Source organism: Polistes dominula, unplaced genomic scaffold, assembly GCF_049000335.1.
Source record: "Polistes dominula isolate Pdom_NZ unplaced genomic scaffold, Pdom_raw_medaka contig_32, whole genome shotgun sequence".
NCBI lineage: Eukaryota > Metazoa > Arthropoda > Insecta > Hymenoptera > Vespidae > Polistes > Polistes dominula.
The window spans coordinates 525,662-550,820 of NW_028300880.1; the positions used below are offsets into that span (position 1 = coordinate 525,662).

The 25,159-nt window shown below is 30.5% G+C and overlaps 1 protein-coding gene across 1 annotated transcript in view; it reads left to right on the plus strand.

Moving 5' to 3' along the window:
• LOC107069814 (uncharacterized) overlaps nucleotides 1-25,159 on the plus strand; it is an 85,204-nt gene that overhangs the window by 23,567 nt on the left and 36,478 nt on the right. The gene's annotated exons all lie outside the window — the stretch shown is intronic.

Below are 25,159 nucleotides of genomic sequence, written 5' to 3' on the forward strand. Positions count from 1 at the left end.
TTATAACTTTTGAATATAAAATTTGACATATATTTATGAAACATTTTATTGTTATTTCTTAACGTAAAATAAATTCACAATGTTTTTGCGAAAAAAAAAACATCTGACTCCTTGTATATACGAAACAGAACGAATCAGAAAACTGGAACGGCAAAAGACCATTTTAGACTGCATGCCTTGGCTTGAAGGAATGATCGTAGGAACCGGATCTTAAACCTTCTCTCTAAAACCCCTTCCCCCTTTCCCTTTTCGATTCTTATAACACGGGAGAATGAAAAAGTTTTCGAATGTTCGATAACGTGGGAGGAACTGTATTTATTTCTTTCTCTATCATTTTTTTCTTCTTTCTTTTTCATCTTGAAATCAAGTTTTAAATATCAAGGCGAGAGATATTAATGTCTTGAGTAAATGAAAAAATTCTTTTATGAGTGTGAGAAGACTTGGTTTGATCGAACCAACATGATGAGCTTAGCTATCATCATAAATCGTATTAAGCTTTGAAGATTAATCGTACGTATGGTTCTTGATAAAATATATCTCTCTATATTGTTGTTTCAGTTGATCCAATGAAAATTTTGTTTGGTAGACTAAAGGATAAACATATAGATTGATATAGAAGATGGTTTGAAGTTTATGATACAAATAAGGTTAAGAAATAATGAAATTATGTCAGAGGTTTTGTTTTTGTTAATAGAAAAATGATATTTCAATATCAGTCGATTATATGTGAATATAATTAATAGATTTACTATACTAACGATAAATCAAACTATTGAAAACATTTATTTTATGGTTTATATTATACTAGGGGTGCCCCGCCACGCGTTGCTGTGGCTCACAATCAATTGTCAATAGGAAAAACCTATCTATTTATCTATCTAGTAACTTTTGATTCCTCTAAATAACTTTTCAATGAAATCAATAAAAATAACAAACAAAAAAAATAAATATATAAAAATAGATGATCAAAGTTCTCATTAAGAGTATCATTAAATTGAAAAATGTTTAGTATGAAATAACATTCTCTTGAAAAGAGATAATATTTTACAAGAGTTAAGATCTTGAAGAAAATGACGAAGTAAATGACTTCTATCGATCGAAAGGATATATTATTCTCTCTCTCTCTCTCTCTCTCTATCTATCTATCTCTCATTCTTTCCTTCATTTTCTTCACTCAACGCCAAGTAGCCGTAAAATAATTACACGTTGCTGAGAGCATGAAATTTACGAGACGTTAAAGAAAGAGAAAGATAAAGAAAGAGAAAAAAGAGAGAAATAGAAAGAGAGAGAGAGAGAGAGAGAGAGAGAGAGAGATGGAGTTCGTGGAAAGGGAAGTCATCGATCGATGGTGTGCATTTACGGGTTTGCTTCTTCCTTCATACTTTCCACGCGTTCGATTATCACTAAGAAGATAAAGAGATAGAAAAAAAAGAAAAACAAATAAAAAAAAGGAATAAAAGGACGATTAAAACGGTGAAATATCGTCGCGATCTTTGCAGGTGCTACAGCACTACTGGTTGCGTAACTTATAAGAGTGACGTTCCCAAGATGAGATAGTAATTACAGGGCTTAATGAAGGCAGAGAGTTCTGGGATCGATGATCACTCGTAATTTTGTGAGGTTCATTTAGACGATTAGAACTCTCTCTCTCTCTTTCTCTATTTCTCTTTTTTTATTTTTATTCTTACTCTAACTTTCCTATCTATCTTCTTTGACCCCATCGGATCCTTTCTTGGGATCTATCAAAGTGGGATCGTAACCTTTCTCTCTCTTTCTCTCAGGAAATAAAAAGAGTTAGAGGTTTCCTTCGAAAGGTTCTCTACGCACGGCAGATGGCAATAAACGTAATTTACCCGATTACTTTATTCTCTCTCTCTCTCTCTCTCTCTCTTTCTTTCTTTCTTACTCTCTCTGTTTTTTCATCTCGCTTTTTATTCTTTCTTTTATACTTTACGTATTCACGACTTAATAAAGAAACATCGTCTTGCTTGTGATGATCGTATATATGTGTGTTTGTGGAAACGAAATTGGGATAATTGTGATCATTATACTGGGTGTCTTATTTTATATGATATATGTATTATAATGTCTCTGATCCTATTAGTGTTATAAATACATTTTATTATAGGTTATGTTTTGAAATAGTCAATTCATATTTCATATTGTATATTATTTATGTTTCAATAATTACGAGAGTAGATTTGTTAAGAAGATTGAAAAGGTTTATTTAACAATTTAATTTAATAAATACTGCATATTATATATAATGTTTCGTATTATGTGATATCAATTTTAGTAATAAACAAGGAGTTGTCAAACTTAAGTATTCTTATAAATATTATTACATGGAATGATTATAAATATCGTTACATGGAAAGTTTACTGTAAAAATTGAACCCTAATATAAACTCTCTCATCCTTGTAAAATATCTGCTAGTATCGGTTAGATTTTAGAACAATTTTCACTATCGTTCACGCGAGACTACCATTACGATAAATTTTCTTTGAAATACTTATTAACGAAGAACTGAGATTGAATCAACAAGATATTTTGCTCTAATGAGACACTCAGTATGTATATAAAAGTAAAAAAAAATAAAATAAAGTAAAGAAAGATTTGTTCGAATTGGGGGAAAAAAAATGTCGATCGTGATAAGGTTCACGTTTAGTGAGACTACAACCTATTAAATTTCCTTATATAAACTCTTTCAAGCGTGTTAGTATACAGAATCCTCGAAGATTCCTTCCACCGATAATCCTTGATTAAATAATCGAAACGCAAGAGATCGTTTAGCTTGGGCGTCGATGAAATTTGTTCTTACTTGAAAGAGGTTGGGCGTTCCTTGCGTTTCTTACATCAACTTGGGGATGATCGATACTTCGTTAATTAAAGATGAGATCAATTTACGATTCGTGAATTCCAGTAAGGTACGAGAGGATACTACGTGTTTTTAATTTAACGTGACAAAAATGAAACTTTTTTACTCCTCGTTTCTTACATCGATTCTATATACTTTGGAATTTTAATTAGATACTTTTTCTTTTCCTTTTACAAAAATATTCTAATTCTAATATTTAAAAGAAGTATTTTTTAAATGAAAGAAAAAATAAAATGTGAAATAATCGAACTATTCTATGCATCTGATTGACCTAAAAAAGTACTATTTTTTTATTATTCCGTACAGAACTAACACAAATTTGTGCTGAACAATCTAATATTTTGAATTTCAATATTTTATAGGTTAACTAAATAAGATCATGAGGTGTTTTTTATTTTTAAAGTTAATATTTAGTAATATTTAAATATTTATAATATATATATTAATTATTATTTTTATTTATTATATATAATATTTATTTTATATTAAATTAGTTATTTGTATTAAATATTTTATTTTTTTTAATATTAATATTTTGATTTATTATAAATAATATTTACTAATATAATATGTAATAATATTTATTTTATATTATATTATTATAGTTATATTAAATATTTAAATTTTTTTACATTATTATATATTATTTATTATAATTATCTATATAATAATATAAAATATATTTATATTATATTATTATATATTCTAACTATTTATAAAATAAATTAAAATTAAATAAAATTTTCGCGACTGGCAGGACTCGAACTCACATGTTAGGGTTACGAGCCGGGAATCTTAGCACGGAGCCACAGAGAGTTCTTTATTCTTATCGTATATATACTTATATTAATTACATAATTATATGATATATATTATTTATATAATTAATATATACATTTTTTTATATACACTAAAAATATTAATTATTTAATAAAGAATAAACGAATTTCTATGACCTTAGACACAAAACCCATATGTCACGAAACACCGAATAATACTAAACTCTCTATATACTTTCTTCGTCTGTAATTAAATCCCGAGCGGCTTTTACCACGACGATGTAATTAGTCTTTCCCTTTCCCTTTCCCTTGCCCTTTCTCCTCTCTTTCACTCCCCAACACACATATTTCTCTCGAGCTCGCCCATCCTCTGTGTATATTCTTTTTTCTTTTTCTTCTTTTACTTTTTACTTTCTCATCTTTCCCCTTTTCTCTGTTCGCATCAAAAGATCGATGCGATTTACCTTGCGTAAAAATTCGCACGTAACTTAGTGCGTGGATTTAACGAGTTATGTTGTACACCACAGTAATAAGTATACTTCCTTCTTCTTGTATGTATTAGCTCTTGGTACAAAAATAATTGCGGTTCTTAAATATTGAATTCAAGGAACTTATACGGGGTGGGATATTTCAATAGAAGTAATTTTAAAATATAAGAAATTTGTTTTTCCTTTAATTTTACAGTTTTTATTATTATTGCAGCGAAATGTTTAGAATCAATGTTTAATCAAAACATTTTTTAATTTGTTACTTGTACTTAACTTTTTTACTGTTATATTGAAACTTTCTTATTTTATTTTATAATATTGTTCTTGCTTTTCTATTTTCATATCTCTTTTTAAACACCTATTTGATATTTTGTTGTTTTTCTCTAACTGTTTCTAGATCTACATAGTTGAGTTCTACTCTGATTAAGAATTTTTTTTAATGGAAATATATGGAAATGTAAACTCTGTCAACTAGATGAGTGGGGGTATCCCTACTATACTCCATTAATGCATCGAGGTGTATGTTTTCAAAGGTACTTCTTGCTTTAATGCAACGTACATTGATATTCCAAAGGGAAAATCATCGAAGCGTGACCAGCTACATTCTGATTGGACAAAAAAACTTTACCGGATCTACAATTCTAGTTATAGTAGGGATGATTCCTTAGAATAGTTAATTAGCATCTCTTTTAAACTAATCCTAAGAAAAAACGTGCGTACGAAACCATGACGAGATAACGGCCCAATAATTTTGCGCAACAACAAAACTCATTTCACGCAATACACATTTAATAAAATAATTAAAACGATCAAAACGAGTACAAAACAAAAATTAAATATTTGATCAAAATAACTGATTAAAAAAAAATGATCAATAACCGAAAACTTTTGCAATTCACTGTATATGTAACTCTGATTACGTGTCAGTAAAATGGCTCATTAATTACTGCAACAACCATCGAATATCGTAATACTCGTTTTTACTAAAAATTTTCATTGCTAGTAGAAGGATATATTTTACTTTAAATTCAACTTTACTAGACGCACGAGTGTTTCATGAGGAAAAAAAAATGAATACCAACATTATTTTATTTTATGTGACCATAAACGTTCGCCATAAGAGTTAAAGCTTTACTTCTACGAAAATGAGAACAAACCAAAAAATACAAAGTTAGGGGGTCGGGTGGAGAGGGAAGAAGAAAAGAAGAAGTAAAAGAGGAGAAGGGGAGAAGAGAACCAATAGGTTGTTCAGAGGATATTAGCGACAGATGCGTACCACCGAAGAGCCAATTTAATGGTTGCCACGAAAGCGGATCGAGTTGAGCCTTGGGATGCACCACCGGTCTACTTGGTGGGTGCATGAGATGACTAAAAAAAACGAGAACAGTGGAACGAGTAGAAAAGAGAGACGACTAGGATAGGGGGGGGGGAGAAGAACTCTCATTTCACCCTCTTCTGATGTCTTCTCCCAAGACTGGGCCTCGTCCTGTGACATATATCGTCTTCACAAAAGGGTCCGACCTGATCCGTGACCTGTGTTGTTGTTGTTGTATTGCAAAGAAAAGAAATGGAGACTGAGAAGGGTAGGGGTGGACAGAGGAGGGAAGGAGGGATGCATACTTTGGTCAATAACGTGCGTGCTGCACGCGTTGCGTGTACATAAAAGCATAAGAGTTTGTATTATATTTAAGTATGAAAGTATAATGGCGGTATTCTTCTAGTTTGTTCTCATAATCCTAAATTCATGAATTTAAATTTTATTTATATCTTGAATACAGCTGTTTCCTTATACTTGTTATAATAATTAAGTCTTATCTCAGAATTAACTAAAGAATTTTAAAGAAAAGTAACATATGTTAGAATTGACTGAAGAATTTGAAAGAATAATAAGATAAGTTCAGAATTGACTGAAGAATTTTAAAGTAAAGTATCATTATCGTGACAATGGTGTTTCTAAAGTGCAAAAAGGTTAAACGAACACTGCAAAATTGAGTACTGGTCAACAGTAATTCTCACGGTATTTAACCTTTTTACAACGTCATGTAATTTTAACATCATACAATTATGTTTATATGTACCAGTAATACATCGATTATTTGAATTAATTGAACAATAAATTTGTTTCGATAAATGGAATTTTATATAACATAATTTTAATAAAATAATTTTAACAAATAATTAATACAAATTATATAATAATTATTACAATATATATTATAATAATTAATTATTATTATTAATTAATATTATATATACCTAATATAAATTATATAAACTAATAATTTTAATAATTTTCCTATTATAAATAATTACTATAAAATTTGAGAAAACAAAATTCATATTTAAAATAATAAAATACAAATCAAATGGTTAGAAAAATTCTTTGTTAAAACTTACGAACATCTTTTTCTCCCAATGGACCATTTTTCTATTCTTCGACACTCGTCTTCTGTCGTTTCTTTCCGACAGGAGACACGATGACGTATAAAAAGAATGACAAACGTAAAGAAAAATAAGAGGGTCCAAAAACATCCTCGCCCCTCTCCCCCCCCCCATGGATTCAAACCTAAAGGGGATTTTGTATCTCACGTGGGGATACCAAATGGATGGAAAACTCAACGTCGAGGGTACTTGGACCCATCGTCATGACGTGGCCATGGGGATCATTTGATGTATGCTTCGCTGATTGTCAGATTTCTCGAACGAGAAAATATTTGCCTCTTGTGTGGATTTGATGGGAAACTGACAAACGAATTCTACTGTTTATTGTTAAGGGACTCAAAACTTTTTGGGTTATCTGATCCGATTCGATTTACATTTGCTCAATAAAACCAACCAACTTTAAAGTACGACTACAAAATAATTCAAAATCCGATCAGACATTATAAACATATATATATGCATGACTGTATAAAGATAGATCGTGCAAGTCTTAAAACTGGTAAGCAAACATACGCAGGTATCGTCTAGCAAGGTATACACAGGACCATACTATATAGTAGATAGAAAGGAAGAAGATTAGTGGTACTCGTAGTCTGACGGGGTATAAAGGTTAATGAGCGCACAGGCGTAACCTATTATTTCAGTCCGTTGAGTCCCAATGCGGCCCCTCGCCCCTCCCCCCCCCCACCCCTCCTTCTTCACCGCTAGTGGTCATCCCCCATCTTTTGCTTTCTCCTCGTGCTCCATCTTCTTTCTCTTTCTTTCTTACAATACGGCCACACGCTTCTTCCTTTACTCCCTAAACTCCCCCCTCCCCACCTTACTTCTTTTCTTCTTCTTCTTCTTCTTTATCTTGTTTTTTTTTTCTTCCCTTTTTTATTTCTTTCTCATCCAAGTCGAACCGCCAAGGGCGAAACAAGGAAAGGAACACGAAGAATGGACTCTCTCTCTCTCTTTCTCTTTCTTTCTTATTCTTCCTAAAGATGGGTTTAGAGGGTAGAGGGGGGAGGAAGCAACAGGGAAGGTAAGGATCTGAAGAGAAGGGAAAAGTGGCAGACCTTGAGCTGCCACGAAGCTACGAACGTCTTCATCCTGCCTCAAGCTGTGCTCCAAGAGAGAAGGCCACCGTACTCTTCTTCTTCTTCTTCTTCTTCTTCTTCTACTTCTTCTTCTTCTTCTGCTTCTTCTTCTCTGTGGTTTCACGAAATCTTTAAGGACGAACCCAAGCGATCCTGTCGATGACGTAGAATAACGACGCCTTTTGATCAGCTAAACGTTTTGTCGGTTCTTTCATCCGGTAGATCCAGGAAAACATTTTATACTTTTGTTTTTCTTTGACTTTTTTTTTTACTTTTCTGGATTATAATAATATACACAGAAAATGTATTTAATAAATTTATAGAATATTAGATTTGTATCAGAAATTTGTACATTGGTTATTTATACATTTGATTTGTTTTTATACTTTGTAAAATTAGTTCAACTTTTTTGAATACTTTGTAAGATTTATTTTTTACTTTTCACCTTGTAATATATATTAACATAATCTTTCGAACTGATATAATAAATTCTAATCCTCTAAAATACTAAATCAAAACTACAGATATAATCCATCCATTAATATTTAAGCACACCGAAAAAAATTTTAAATGACTATCATTCCGATGAAAAGAAATATTATATATTAACCAAATAAATGCAAGATTTGAAAATTTGAAAAAATAAACAACAGTCATTTCGAACAACTCTTTTAATGGATTAATCTAATTCTTTTCATTAGTCAAACTATTTTCCTGAAATCTCTCTTCAAAAGAAATTCTGCTCCAATTTCAAACTATCTTTTTTTTATTTTTATTCGAACGACAAGTTTAAAAGAAATGTTACAAAAGACTAAGGGATAGAATTAAGGTCTTAGCTTATTTTTCTTTCGTCAATAGTGACCTTCCATAAAAGCTTTCTTCGATGGATGATCCAAAAAGGATTGGACGTTTTGTCAAGATATGTGTAAGAAGAAAAAAAAGAATAAGAAAATAAAAAGAAGAAGAGGAAGAAGAAGAAGAAAGTTGAGAGAAGAAAAAATGAGTAAAGGAAAAAATAAAAGTAGAAAGAGTTTAAAAGATTTGAAAAGATGAGAGGAAAGGGACAGTGGTCGAAGAGTGGGGAAGGAGAAAGGAAGGGGATAGGAAAGGGGGAGGGTAAGAATATTAGAAGCAAACCAAGTGAGTTGCTGCTTCTGCTGCTGGCTATAACATCGAAACTTTCATAATCCTATAAAAGAGAAGGGCCGACCGTTTTCTTCCTTCGAAAAAAAACGAAAAAATGTTTAAAAGAGAACGAGAGAGAGAGAGAGAGAGAGAGAGAGAGAGAGAAAAGAGAGAGAATGAGATAGAAAGAGATTACTACGACGACATTTTAATCCGTAAACACGATGTTCGAAAGAAGCAAAAGACATCCTCTCTCGTCGGCATTTTAAACCAAAACCATAATCTCTTCTATCTGTTAACGCACACGCACGCAATCAAGCAAACAACCAACCCTCTTTCGTCTCATGATCCTGTTCGTTGCGGTTCTCCTTCAAAATTTGTAGAGATAGAGATAGAGATAATGGTAGAAAGAAAGAGAGAGAGAGAAGCAAAAAAGAATTCAAAATATTTATAAGCAGGGTTTTAACGTAAATCTTAAATATTATAAATATAAACATTATTTTGTAAACTTATTTCATTTCTTTTTCAACACGTTCACGATGGAATCCAAATTTACTCTTTTAACGATAGTTAAGCCCTTCTTAAACGTGTTAAGATGTAACATAATTATATATACATCAAGATGTACATTTAATTTTTATATAAAAGAAAAAAATAACTTTTGGTACTTAAGTATTAACGCCACCGCAGCAAAATTCCGCTAATGCGCCAAACTCCACCTTAAATTGTTGCGACAAATTATAGAATAAAAAATTTTATTTAAAATCCAAACACTTTGAAAATTCAAAACATTTTATTTATAAAAATTAGTCAATCGGATTTCGGTGAAACCCTGACTCAACCCTGACGGTTGTTGTGTGCAAACAACAAGATTGCTCTTTATTGGCGCATTTGCGGAATTTTTGCTACGGTGGCGTTAATACGTAAGTACCATAATTTTTATTATCTACTATTTTCGAACTTCTTTTATATAATTATTATAGAATAATTATTTAAATATATTAACTTTTATTTTTTATTTTAAATAATTTTTCTTCGTTTAGTTCCAAATTGTTAATTTTTGTTTAAAATCAATGAATGCATCCGTAACGTTAATAGTTTATATTTTTTGTATATTTACAACAATGTTGTACAAACAATACGTAGTACAAATTGTGTATGCTGCTTTTAAAATTGATGTTTTTCGGGACCTACTGTATGCATACTAATATTAGTATTGTTCGGAAAGGTTCAAAGGAATAGCCGCCACTTGTCAACAGTGACCCTCTTTACTTCTAGACATTTTTCTTTCTTCAAACTTTTCCTATTTCCTTTTTCTAAAGACTGTTGACAGAAGCATCCTTGCTACCGTACTAATATTTAAAATAAGAATACAATACCAGAACGTATGGAAAATGTAACTAATGATATACTTAATTTCTTTACAAGATTTTACTTACATCTAATTTTAACAATCATAAAATTAATATTTGACTTTGTAATTATATTTACTTTAGTATTTTATTTAAAAATTAACATTTCAGTATTAATTATTTGATTAAATTTTGTCAATAGTATTTTATTTTCTTACAAGCTTGAACTCTCCTAAGTAAGAGAGTAGTATTTAAAAAATAAGTGCAACTGCATCTAGCGGGTGCATCGATGCATTTTCAAAAAAAATACAGGTCATAGGAAAATGACATGTGATGTGCTATATAACTTTTTCCTTTATCATTTTTCTCTATTGTTACTTAAAAAGAAGTTATTACTCGTCCCAGTTACAAGATTCATCCTGTAAATATAAAAAATGTTACGATTTTTCTTGTACCATATTATAACAGGACGTTGTAACTAACAATAAGTAATAAAATTTCATTTGAAAAATGTAATTTCTTTAAATGCACTGTCATTTAATAAAACTAGTATTAAATATTTCATCGAGGACAGAAACTTGTTACCCATATTTTAATCTTGATCTAAACACGAAAAGTTCTTCTAAGGATGGAGAAATAATACAAACGAGATATTTGAAACCGGATAAGAGTGTTTGGTTGGTTTTTGGTTTGTATCTATCTATTCATCTATTCAAATATGAAATACTGCGGTAGAGACGAACGTGGGTCATTGAAATAGAGAGAAAAAAAAAGATGACTTCACTACACAACATAGTAATAGTCGTAAACCTACCGGAAGCAGGTAGCAGTGATATTAACTCAAATACGATAACCGTTATAAGGGACTCAGAGATCGATATCTTGATAAAAAGATGGACGACCAAATCGTAATACCAAGAATGGCAAACGATCAAATTTATTTCTTTTGGTAGATTAAAATCTAAAAAACACTTCTGCCTGTTTGAATTATTGTTTTATATATGTCTATGTATGTATATGTGTGTTTAAGATGGGTTTAAACTTTTATAACATCATGTAATTTTTACAGTTGCATGATCTTGTATACTGTAGTTTCAATTTTATCTTTTTTTTATTCGTAAATGTGCTTTGCATTTATTTTAAATTAAAGAATTGCTTTATAATAATTTTCAATTTTTATCATTTTTATTAAAATATATTACCTATTGTTCTAATTTGTTATTACGAGTAATTATTGGAAAGATAATAAAAAATTATTCTCTCTTGTTATATTATGGCATTTAAAAAATAATTTTTTTATTAATGGTTTATTTTATTTTTACGTTATAGTGTATATTTAACATATCATATATACAGAATGTTTCATATATGTAACTTAAATACTGGAAATATAATATTATTCAATATATTCAATAATACAAAAAAAGATTACTGCAAAAAATCGTTTGATCTAAATTCTAAGTAGATTAATATTGTAATAATATTAATATATACAGATATCTAACATTTCATATACAATATTATAAAAATACTATACTTCATTATGACTATTACTTAACAGTAAAACACATACTTTTCTTAGATATTTTTAAATGACATAATTGCAACGTGATTAATGGATTGTCAACTCATATTCGAATCTCATTTACTCGTTTGACGTAATGTAACTTCTTTTTTGCAAGCATAAAAGAAAAAAAAAGGATACAGAATATTATTTGAGATAACGTGCATATAATTATACAGAAATTAGTGCAGTATAATATTAAAATATTTCGAAATGAAATGAAATGAAATATACCAAGTCTCGTTATACTGGCATGTAAAACGGAAACCAAAGTTGCCTTTAACGAGAGAAAAATATGCGAGATATAAAAAAAAAAATATGCAATTCGTTCTGCATATCTGAACACGTGTCCTAAATCAGAATAATTTCATTCTTCCGACAAACTATTTCCGTTTACAGTTTTTACATAGTCCCTTTGTTTCCACGCTTGTTCGTACAAAGAACATTTTTACGCAGCAGTCAAATCTAATGACCCTTAATTAGATTCTCTTTAGACTGACGGAAGGGTAGAATAAAAAGATAAGTTCATGACATTTTGATGTTTCCTATCTCTTGATTACTTTATTATGGTGGATTATAGTTGAATGATTGAAAAAAATGTTTTTCTTAACTCATTTTGTAGTTTAAACAAATATTTTGAACATTCTTACAATCACTTGTACACTCTTTTCGATTTTAGCCACTCAATTAGTAAAATGTCAAAATTTATTGATTTATAATTAAATAAATAAGATGAGAATTGTTTGATCAATAATTATTTTAGAAATATTTTTAAAATCAATCTAATACCATTGCATACAGTTTGCGCAATTTACTGCATACATTTTCGATTTAAAAATTTGTAAACGCGCCGTAAAACTTACATTAGTATGTACAATATACAGAAAAATTAATTTGTATTTACCTAAATTTATTAAAATTTAATGAAATTATTTTCAATTCAACAATTTACAACTATATATTTACTTTATATAGAAAATAACATTTTATTTAAAAATAAAGAAAATATCTTTGCAACATTGTAAAATTGTTATTATTAAACTTGAACGTTTGAAAAAATGATATAAAAATCTTAGTAGAAATATAAAAAAAAAAATTGCACATTTTCTTTTGCATAACAGAAATAGAATGACCAGACAAAATTTCGAATGTCTTGTTCATCGTACGATGATATTCGGTGTGGGAAACAGAAAGGAGCATACTTTCGATAGGATCACGCGAGAACGTCAGTTCGTATCTCGATTTTCGAACTCGACAGGGGGTTTAGCTGATATGCCTGCAAGTGAAACTTGAAAGACACGTTGAACGAGCTTCGATTATCGCCGTTAGATCTCATCGATTAAAGTGAAACTAACGTATACTATAAAAAGTTGTTTTTTTTTTAAATACAACTCCAGTAGCAACTCGTAATTTAAAATCTTCGAGGTGTTAAAACTTTTCAAATATACAACGAGTCATGGAAATTTCCGTAAACTGTAAACGTTTATAATGAATTTTAAATTTAATCACACACATAAATTTAATGTATTAAAATACTAATGATTGTGTTGGTAATCGAGACTAGTATAAATTTAGTATTTATTAAATAAAAATTTACCGTAAATATTAAATAATTAAAATATTTGCTTGTGTATAGTATTATTTTTTAATTCTTAAAAAATTCATGTAAACTGTTAACGTTTATTGTGAATTTTAAATTTAATTACACACATGAATATAAATATAATACAGTACAGTTGAACTAAACTTTGTCTACTGAGTATAGTTATTTAATGAATTAACAGATTTCACAAATCAATTGTAACAGATATCTATTGAAATTCTAATCAAGATCTAACGTCAAAAAACACTTCAAAGGTATAACCAAAGCAACGAATATCACTCTACTTATCGTTAATCGCGATCGATCATCGCAAACCTTTTGCTCGTACAAAGAACACGCCAGGCCACAAATAAAAAGGTTAGAAAACGAAATAAAAGAAATCATTGGTTGGGTAAGAAAGACGTCGAAAGTCAAGTAAGTTGTATTCTTTGTAAAAAAAAATAAAAAAGAACAAAAACAAAAAATAAAATAAGAACAAATGAAGAATAAAAATATGAGTAAATGTATTGTGAAAAATAGCAATGAATGGAAAACGTGCATGTGCAAAACAAAATTTAAAAAAAAGTAAAGAGAGAGAGAGATAAACTGAAAAAGGAGTATTAAAATACGAGAAAAAGAGAGGAAAAAGGTATAAGTTTAAAAAAAAAGAAGAAAAAAAAGAATAAAGAAAGAAATAAAGAGAAAGACTCGCGGCAAGCTGTGTGTGACAGCGTGTAATCTCGAGGGCCGCTTTTCGAGGCCGAAAATAACAGGTTCTTCTTTTCCCTCTTTCAGGCGCGATATTCTTCGCTCTTCCCTTAAACCCTTTTCGTACCTTTTTTTCAGGTTTTTTTTTTTCTTTTTTCTTAATACCTCTCACCACCTCTAACTCTCTTTCTCTCTCTCTCTCTTTTTCCATCTTCATCTCTTTCTATGTCTCATTTACACCGAAACCTTTTCTACAGATCGTGATTATTATCCTTTTATTTTTATCTACAAAGTTACTCTCTCTCTCTCTCTCTCTCTCGTTCTCTCTCTCTCTCTTTCTCTTTCTATCTCTCTCTTATAAGCACATATTCCGTTAAGACATTATTATTAAACGAGTAGAAACGTCGTCGATGCTTTAGCGAATGACCACCGTGCAAATCGAAAAACCGGATTTTGAAAGCTCACGCAAACTCGCGAAGTAACATTAACCGATGTGATCGTGACGATGATATTAACATAAAATAAGAGTACTGTATAAAAACGTAGATAAACGGGAATCATGTTCGTACCAAATGTCGAATTAATGTCTTTTTATTTTTTTTTTATTTTCGTATTTCTACGAAATTTTGTCGAAAGTTCGATTGGATTGATCACTACTCTTATATTAGTTATATTATATTATTACATTTTCGATGAGATATGAACTATCCTATCTTTCAAGTTGAATGAAATTGCACACAGTGTAAAAAATTGGATTAAAAACGGTTCAGTAGTTTAGGAGTCCATTGCGGACAAACAACGTGACACGTAATTTATAAAATCATAAATTAAAAAACATTTATAAAATATCATTTTATAAAAAAATTTGTTTTTTTTACTTACGTTAATCTTATTGTCATAATTACCATCACATTTATATATTATATGATAGTTACATCTATTATGGTTAATCTGTCTTCTAAAATTCCTAGCACAATAGACTACACTGTTTTAAGAAAATGGAAAAATATTTGAAATGGAAGGTATACACTAATTCCTTTAGAATTTTGTCTTCTATCCCAAAAAAAGGTTTTTACTTATCGTTTACTTATCCAGAAAAGAAAGAGAGCCAACAGATATTTTTGGTAAAGAATATTTTTAACTGGTTGTCCCATTTATAGAAAGTGAACGTTATCTTCTAAGAAACTATCGAAAAAAGATTTTTCTAGGCGCCAACGTGAAGAATTTTAAAGAAAATGAGACGTAAATTATCACATTCTTGGAGAAGACAAATTTCAAACGTCACTTTAAGAATTTGAAAAATCAATTCGTACAAAAATCTTACGTTTAAGCAATTTTTAGAACTTCACCATTACAAATAATCATCTCGTATATATTAATTGTATTATTTCTTTCAAATAATCTATAAATTATTTATTTCTGTATAAATTTATAGGACATAGAATCATTTGTTGTAAAACAGAAAATTTAACAAACCCAAAAAAACCTAATGGAATATTTTAACAGTTAATTTTAAGCACAGATTATAATACTACTACATTAATATTAATAATCCTTAATATTAGAACAAAAATAACATAAAGTTTAAATTGAATCGGTAGTTAGATCGGTAGCTCGGTATAGATGACCTTGACGTTGGTTCGACTTGGCAAGCAGAAACGAATCATGCTCTACCAAGCATATCGATTCGTTCTTTAAACGAGACTCCATTGGCACTATTGGCGTCAGTCAGTTTGAACAGAAATCGTCTGTCGTAATCTAGATGATGATAGTGATAATCGTGGCTCGTCGATCAGAATGAATATCGAAGAATCAATCACCATAACTGAATCGATCGATACTATCTTTAAAAAGATCAACAAAAAAAACAACAGAACGTCCTAACAAGAAGAAGAAGAAAATAAAATGAAAAAAAATGATGAGAAGAATAAAACTATAATCTAAAAAAGTGATTTAGGGAAGGATATGGAGGATAGAGGTAAGGAGTAACATCTCTTACGGGATAAAATGTGAAAAAGTGTCCAGCGTTTTCTATAAATAATAGTTTAAAAACCTTTTCAGAATGGCGCTGGTGTAGACAGAAGGTATGGTATGAATGTAGCAATTGTAAACGAATTGAAGTATGCCGAGTTATGTAATGTAGTAAATATAACCTTAAAGAATTATTATGAGAAAACGTGTAGCTAAAGTGATTTTATTTCGTGAATTGTGAATAGTACGTTTATTGATTTTTTATCATTTAATTTTATGAAAAAGTCAGTGAATAACAAAACGGTTATGGGTCAAATTTGTGTTCCTTGTTTATTTCTCAATCCTACTCTAATAATATTTGGCGCTTCCTTTAAAATTTACCCTGAAGCTACTGTGGCGTCACCCTAATTGAATGCATTTCGACGGACACTTTTTATATACAGAGATGTTACTCCTTACCTCTACCCTCCATAGAAAGAATAAAAATGTAAAAGAATAAAAGAAAGAGGATACACGATCGCGATTTGCATTGGCAGGTCGTGGCATTGAAATCATAATAATACCTCTAAGCCTATTGTTATAGTCCTGTGAACGGAACGGTGCCGCTTTTTAGCATTCCTCTGCGTACCAATCACTTCCGCGGAAAACAACGAGAGTGACTACTATTGGTGATGATAGCGTGCTACGTTTAGCAAGTTAGCACCACTAGTGGGAAAAGTATGAGAAGAAGAAGAAGAAGAAGAAGAAGAAGAAGAAGAAGAAGAAGAAGAAGAAGAAGTAAAGGAATAATTTTAAAAAATAAAACAAAACGAAAAAAATAAAAAAAAATAAAAAAGAAGAAGAATAGAAAAAGAATACAAGAGAGAAGCGGATGCAAATGGTTGGTATAAAGCATACGATCAGGAGAAAGAAAAAGCCGCAGAAAAGATCTGTTCGGTTTGAGGGTCGTGCAGACTTTTGGAAAGGGAATGCGAATTGATGTATAATCTTTGCGAGTTGAAGAAAGAGAAATTTTCAAGAGTTAGTAAGAGAGAAAGAGAAATAAAGAAGTGGTGTGTTGAGAGTTACAATAAAAATAAAAGAAAAAGAAAAAAAAGAAAGAAAGAGAGTATGTGAGAGAAAGAAAGAAAGAGAACGGGGAAGATCACAGCGTAGTCGAAGAAGAAGAAGAAGAAGAAGAAGAAGAAGAAGAAGAAAATGAAGATGAAGAAGAAGAAGAAGAGAAGAAGAAGAAGAAGAAGAAGAGGGTGGGGGCAAGGTGGATCACGGATTGAGTCATTATACTCGCTCGGAGGAGACCACAGGCTTTGATGCGGGAACTGCTGGCTGGCATCGGCTCGTGAAAGGAAACCAACCGGATGATTCAACGTGTACAGACGGACAAAGTAGTCGCAATGTCTACTATACCTTCCTCTCATCGCTCTTATTCTTCTTCCTTATTCTACGCCTGTTATTCCTAGGATCTAAAGAGCAAGTAGGATAGTATGCACAGTACGTTCATCAACTTCAAATGGGACGCATAAGTGTGTACAACTGCACCACGTTCTTGCATTTCCGTTCTAGGATAAGACGCAAACCTGACATTCTTCATCGCCATCCTCGTTAATTCATTATCCAAGAAAAGAGAGAGAAAGAAAGGATGAGAGAGAGAGAGATGGATGGATTTATCTTTTTATCTTTTCTTCTACTTTTATCTATGTCTTCTTAGTACTTCCTGCTTTTACTAATCAAACTGGAATAGTACTATTACTATTTTTTATTTACAAATTTTTTCAATCAATTTATAAATATTTAACGAGATTCCTTAACAGGAAATAAGTAGGAAATGTGAATTTAATATTATTTAAATATAGTCTTAATATGAATTTCTTATAACTATAACTATATATGCTATAATTAACAAATTTAAATAGAAAAGTATTTTTTTTTCTAATACTTGAGAAACAATATATTAGTACTGTTTTAAGACTGTATAAGTTACGTTTATTTTTAGCATATTTTAATTATATTATACTTATTGTAAATAATATATAGTATAGTTAATATAATACTATATATTTTATGTTATATTAATAATATATTTCAATATATATTATACTAAAAATCAATATTATAATATTTGAAATTTTTAATAATTATTTAGTATAAGTTACACTTACAATTAGTACAATCTGCATATACAGTATCAAGGTATTCATTGCATGCATATTTTAAGAAAACCCATGAAGATAAATAGCAATGTTGTTATAACATTGTATGTAAGAAATTGTATGTAGAAGTTAAACAAAAAAATCAATATGACTGTTAGGTTTAACGTTAAAGTAACTTCAATGATATATTGAATTATACAGGATTTATAAAATAGCAAGTTTCATCCTGACATAAACATAATATACTAACAACAAAGTAGTCAATGATGCACTTTTACATGGATACTGTTAAGAAGTTAAACCGCTACTGAATTGTATCTCTTCAATAGATGTAAGCAAACCTGAATAACATCAATTTACCGTTCGTTGGATAGGAAAGGTGTAAAAGGTAAAGGTGAGAAATCAAAATGGTTAGGTAGAATTGATGGTACTTTATCTGTCTCTTGCTGTTCATTGAATCTTGTGACTTCGAAGAACCAGTACTCTATTCTAACACGATCGATTACCTGTCTTCTCATGAACATCTAAGGTACTTTTTTTTTTTTGACGAGTCACTTTACCCCACTTCTTGGAATTCTCTCTCTCTCTCTCTCTCTCTCTCTGTCTCTTTCACTCCTTCTCTTTCTATCTTATTCAAACACACATACTCACACATACGTGTACATTACCTCGATATAAATCTTTTCACTGGCAAACGGTTTTCGTGTTAGACTTGCAAAATCGAATAATTTAAGTGTCGAAATGATTTACCAATGATGTTTTTTATTTCCTTCGTTTTCTGATTTCTTGAAAAATTAACGTTATAAATTAAATGTTAAATAATGAAATTTTCGAACAATAAAATTATATTATTTACAATATGATTATTGTTTTTAATAAGGAACATCTTAATAAACAATTTAAATTATTAAATATAAAAAGAAAGAATTTTATTTTTCACAAATAAAAATTCGTATATTGTTAATTAATTTTTCAAGTATAAGTAAATAAAAAAGGGTAATACAAAAACCTATAAAACAATTGCAATGAAATTTGAACATGTTATTCTATATACCATGTAGTTAGAGTTAAAATTAAAATTATAATAATAGCTAAAAACAATTAGAGATTTAGAACAATAGTAACAATTATAAAAAATGACGAGGTATTTGAATGGTTTAAACCAAATTACCAAAGAAATTATTTATACAAGTTACATGGATCCTTTCTCAGAGACGTTATATTGGACACAATTGATTTAGTTAGCAGATAAGTTACCTGAATTTATTTTTAACCAAGGAATATTTAAAATTCTCGTTTATAATCTTTTAATCTTAATGATAAGAGTTTATTGAGAAAGAGAAAGTCTGAATATGCTGATGTTATTTCGTAGTAATAATATTCGCTAGTATATGCCGTGACAAAATAAAAAATTGCTGTTTGGAAAATTAACATCGTGATAACTGTCTGGACGAATATATTATACTAAAGAAGAAAAAAAGGCGGTGTCAAGCGTGAACCAACGAAATGACTTCATCGGATCTTTTAATACTCGAGAGTTACGGGAGATTATGTGCGTGGGTGACCTGTTTCAAACGCGAAATGTAACGCGTCATGAAAATGACGTAATAAATGTAAGAAGTTGTTCGTAGGCTTTGATCTTATGAGATTGGTATGTCTACTTCAATGATTAACAAAATAAATTATAATGAAAATATAGATGTTTAAATGACATTGATTATAATTTAATTGTTTTCTTTTGAAATAATATTAATTGGTTTTCAAACATTTATTGTTATTTCTTTTTGAACATTAATGTTCCTTATTTTGTATATTATATAACATTTTAATTATTTATATATAATTATTATATAACAAACAAGCTTTTAATAATTTACAAATATGAAGTAATACATTATTATTAAATTCGATATAAATATCGAATAAACATAATTAACAATAACCTATATTTATTAAAGAAAAATCAAGGTATTATCACTACTACTCAAACCAGGTATCGAAACTAACCAGAAATCATTTCATCTCTCAGCAATTACATTTGAAGAACTGAAGAAAAAAAAACACCCCCAAATCTCTTCTTGATAACACAGCAAACGGTTAGGCTCCCATAGCATGGCAGACACTGGAATCAAAGAATTTACGAGGAGGTTTTGTACCCCATACGAATGGGGGAAGAAGAAGGAAGGAAGGAAGGAAGGAATCAAGCAAGCAAAAGCATTTGCCTCCTCTCCCTCTTTCTCTGCATTGCCCTTTTACTCCTTCTTCTTCCAGCACTTGAGTAGACACACACGGACTTACTCCTCCCCTAACTTCCTTTGGAGAACGACGGACCGAAATTTCTGTCGATCCTTTTCGTCCTCCTTCTGGTTACTCTCCCTCAACTCGTCGGGTACGCACGTCCGTCGTTCAACAAGCATGCGTCCAACAACGATGCGGCCCGAGCATGCGTCCATCCTTCGCGGATTCAATGTCCATGCAAAGCAAACGGCGGCCGCAGTACGGCTGTCAATTATCCGTTATATACGGCCATGGCCCTCGAACCCATCCTTAACGACCCCTCAAACCTCCTCGCGATCTTCCCTTTCACTCAGACTCCTTTATTTTCTCTTCTCTTTCATCTTTCAAACCCACTCTTTATTCCCTTTCCACCCTATTCGGTTAGGTAAAGGAAAGGAATAAGAGAACTCAACAAAATTTCATCCTATCCACGAATTCAACTCTTTCGACACTCTAGCGACGTCATTGGGAAAAAGAAGAAGTAAAAGTTGAAGGAGAAGAAGAAGAAGAAGAAGAAGATCGAAACTAAAGAAATCCAAAGGAACGAAACTGATCCGAAGGAACGACACGATGTCGGAATTACGTTTCCGGGAATCTTTTGGATATTCCAAAAGTTAAAAAGTCAAAAGCAAACCCTTCGATGAATTTTTGTTCTCTTTTTAAATACTCTTTCTTTTGGGTTGGTTAGGTTTTATCTCTAATAAATATAAAACCTCACTGAGAGAATGTGTCAGAATTGTAAATGTATAGAAACAGTTAGGGAGGGCTGGGTTGTTGTTGTTGTTGTTGTTGTTTTTATAGTGGTGTTAGTGGTAATGGTGATTGTGGTAGAAGGGTGCGAATTCCATGGTGTTTCTCTTTCGAGGGAATGTATGCACGTTCCCTCTTTCACCGATCCTTGTGGAATTTTGGGTTGGAAGGAAACGACAGGAACGATCGGTTAAATCCGACGCGTTCTTTCTTCGATACCGTGTGAAACCGATCGCCCGGCAAATTTTATTGGTTTTATTTGATTTTTTTTTTCTTTTCAATTACTCTTACGCTGGTTATCACGTTCACGTTCCGTAATACGTTGTTGAAATTTTTCTATAATTATATTTACTTTGAAATAAAATCCAAAATCCAATAAAATAAACCCATAACCAAAAATATTCACATCTCTTATATCAAAATATTATCTTCCTGTTTAAATCCACACACACACACACACACACATACACATACAAATACAAACTAATCCCCTTATTTATAAGTTTTGTAAAAAGATTGAAAAAAAACACCACACACACACACACAAAGTTAAACATTTTTTAACAGCATCTACGTTTATACAAAATAATTACTTTACGACGGATAATCATAAACAATTCAGGTGTGTGTGTGTGAATTTCTTTGAGGTAAAAGTAACGTTATAATACAAATCATAATTCACAGTCTTTTTTCATTCATTTTTATTTTTTATTTTTTCATTCCCTACTCCTTCACAGTCTGTCTATCTCACTTTTCTTTGAGTTTTAACGATTCTCTTAACGATCCAACTTGCAATCGGATTATCAAGAAACGACGGAGACTCGCAAGAAGGAATGAATGTTTAGGGTTGGCAGGTACGAGAGAAGAGACTTGATCTCTTCGCTCGTAAATGCCAACGCCTCGTAATTATAACGAGATACTTTCACCCTTTCTCACTCTCTTTCTCTCTTCCTTTCACTTTCTATTTTTCACACATTTTATTTCTCTCTCTCTCTCTCTCTCTCTCTCTCTCTCTCTTCTCTTTCTGTTGGAATATAACGAGCAAAGCGAACGAGATCAAAAAAGGAAGAACTAAAATCCTTAATATCGACCCTCGTTAAGTTGACGCCAAACTCACAAATCAATCACTACCTTTACCTTTTTTTTCAGACTGTGTATGATCACGATTTAATCCTGAATTTTGTTTAACTATTATTGCATCAAGTTTGTCATTTAAATTGTGAGATATAAACAATCGTATAAAGATTTAAATGACAAAAAAAAAATCCTATAGTATCGAATTATTATATTTGAAAATATTTTCGAACTAACCATTAGTGTGATCAAACTTTTTTTAGATTTGTTTACTATACAATGTGTCAAATATTGTTCGTATAAGCGTTGTGAATGACATGCTTAATATTAGGAATAAATATGTTATGTAAACTTATGTCATTAAAAATTATATATAATATAAAATGTGTTCAACTACACGAATACACATTATTGAATAATAAAAATTATTAAACAAAATAATGTTAGAATGTTTAAACTTGCATAAACATTAGAATTATAATTTCATATAATAAAATAAATATAAAGAAACCAATAAACATTTATATTAAAAAAGAAATATTTATTACTTAGGCCGCTTATTTTGAACGTAGCCTAACTCTATTTCTCCAAAAAAATTGGGTTAGTAAAAAGCGTAGTAAAAAAGTAATCCATTATTTTTTTCGCTAGATAAACTTAGTTATTAATATCTCGTAAAATATTCATCAAACAATTTCAAATTTATGCTTGTTAGAAAGGTGACATTAAGGACTAAAAAAAATTCCTGTACTGTTTTTTGTTTGGTCCATTCAGTTGCGAGTTACAGGCCGTCAAAAATGAAAGTAAACAAAGATAAAATTAGGTACATTAGATAATCAGATACATTATATTATATACAATATTATGAAGTAAAGTTTAATGTGTCTTCATAGCTCAAGTAGTAGAGCGCTCGCTCGGCAAGCGGAAGGTCCTGGGTTCGAGTCCCAGTCTTAGACAACCGAGGCCCAAATTTTTCAATAGTTTTATCTAGCACCAGTCATTTCAAGTATTTATAAGTAAGTCCCTCACTCTTTCTCCCTGTTTCACCATCTTTGGAAAATCACACATTTGTAAAAGGGTACCATGCAAGTGTGTATTTTTCAGAGAAGAAATATAGGAAGTTGTTGTGACAGTATAAAAATACTGAAAATGGTGCTTGATAGAATAGTTGAATAATTTGGTCTAAAAGTTGTTCTTAGGTAGCTCAGATGGACAGAGCATTCGCCCGAAAATAAAGCGAGTTTGTTGACCATTTTTTTTTTTTAGAGATTACATTTTTCTAACTAATATACTTATAATAAAAAAAAAATTAGTTCTGTGAAAAAATAAATAAAATAGTCGTACGATTAAAATTTAATTCAATATTATTACAGCAAAAGAAATATTTTGAGTTTTCAAATTAAACGATTTACTTATTTATTGTAAATTTGATGTAAAAAGAATGAAATGTTCAATAAAACATAAGAAATTACCACAACAGTTACCATAGTAACAAAATCTATATCTTTAAAATTGACTAATATATGTATATATAAATACATGTAAATTAGAATAATACATCTCCTAAATCTTGAATATATTAACTAAATTATAGTCATTTATAATAATTATAAAAAGAAATTGATTAATTATATGCTGAGTAAATAAACAAAACATATTTAAAATTATGATGAGAAACAAATCGTTAGTAAGCAATAACATGTACTCACCGACTCGTTGTAACCTTGATTAATACTCAATGTAACTTCTTGTAATGAGATAAACCAATCCTCGAACAACTATCTATAATCCTTTTTGAAACTTAAAAACTGAAACAAACGGATTTCTCGCGAATAATTTGTGTTATTACTATAAATTTAGAAAATTACAATATTTTATGGGAAATGACTGAAAATTTGTTGACGAACGGTAGCCTACTAGTGATATGCAAATGTTTCGATTAGATGATATTTTTTCGAGTATGTGTAACGAAGTTCAAGGTATACATACATAATAGAAAAACTCATATACACAGTGGTTCTATAAAGTGTACTCGTACACCGATCAATTCCAAATAAAATGCTGCGAGATAATAATTTATTAATTAGTTTTTTATAAACGATGAATCTATACATATTCTTGAAAGTTTCTACGATAGATGTAATGAAACAAAAAAATCAACATTTAGATGTTACAATTCGACAGAAGGATACTTTCTTTTTTCCAGATATTCGTAACAAAATTGAAAAACAGAGAAAAGAAAAACTTATCACCCTCCCCTTTTATATAAAACTCTGATTCATCCATTGATACTCTCCATTGAACTGAAACACGTTTTTCCCATAGTAAATCTAAAAAGTTGTTGAAAAAGTGTTCTGCGGTGAATACAAATAATAGCTGTTCAAGGAAAACGTCTGTCAAACTACAAAAAGAAATTCAAAAAGAAATCTCTTAGCACGAGACCACACCCTAAAAATTTGCGATGAGTAAAAGCAGTTCTTTTTTTTTCTTTTTCTTTTTTTCTCTCTCTCTCTCTTGATTATTCTTTTACATACAATAGTATCGAAAAATCGATCGATACGAGCACCAATGATCACGAAGAAGAAAGTTTCGTAGGGGAATACTCAAAGAATCTTCCACGAGTGTTAAAGTTTCTCGTTCGGACAGGCATTACCGATTGGTGAGAAGGAAACGTATTTCAAAGAAAAAGAGAAGAGTGAGAGAAAGTGAGATAAACGAATAGGTTGGGTAGTGAGAGGGGGGAGTATTAGGGAGGGTGGGGGAAGTTTTGATGAAGAAAAAAGCCGATTGGAAGTGGCTGAAGAAGCGTGGAACACACGGTGATTCGTCGAAGCTAACGTCACACTGAGGATAATGGCTTATTAACAAAGCGTGTTGCCAACGAACGCGAAAGGAAGTGACAGAGAAGGTACCTGAAGGGTATAGAAAAAAGAAAATGAAAG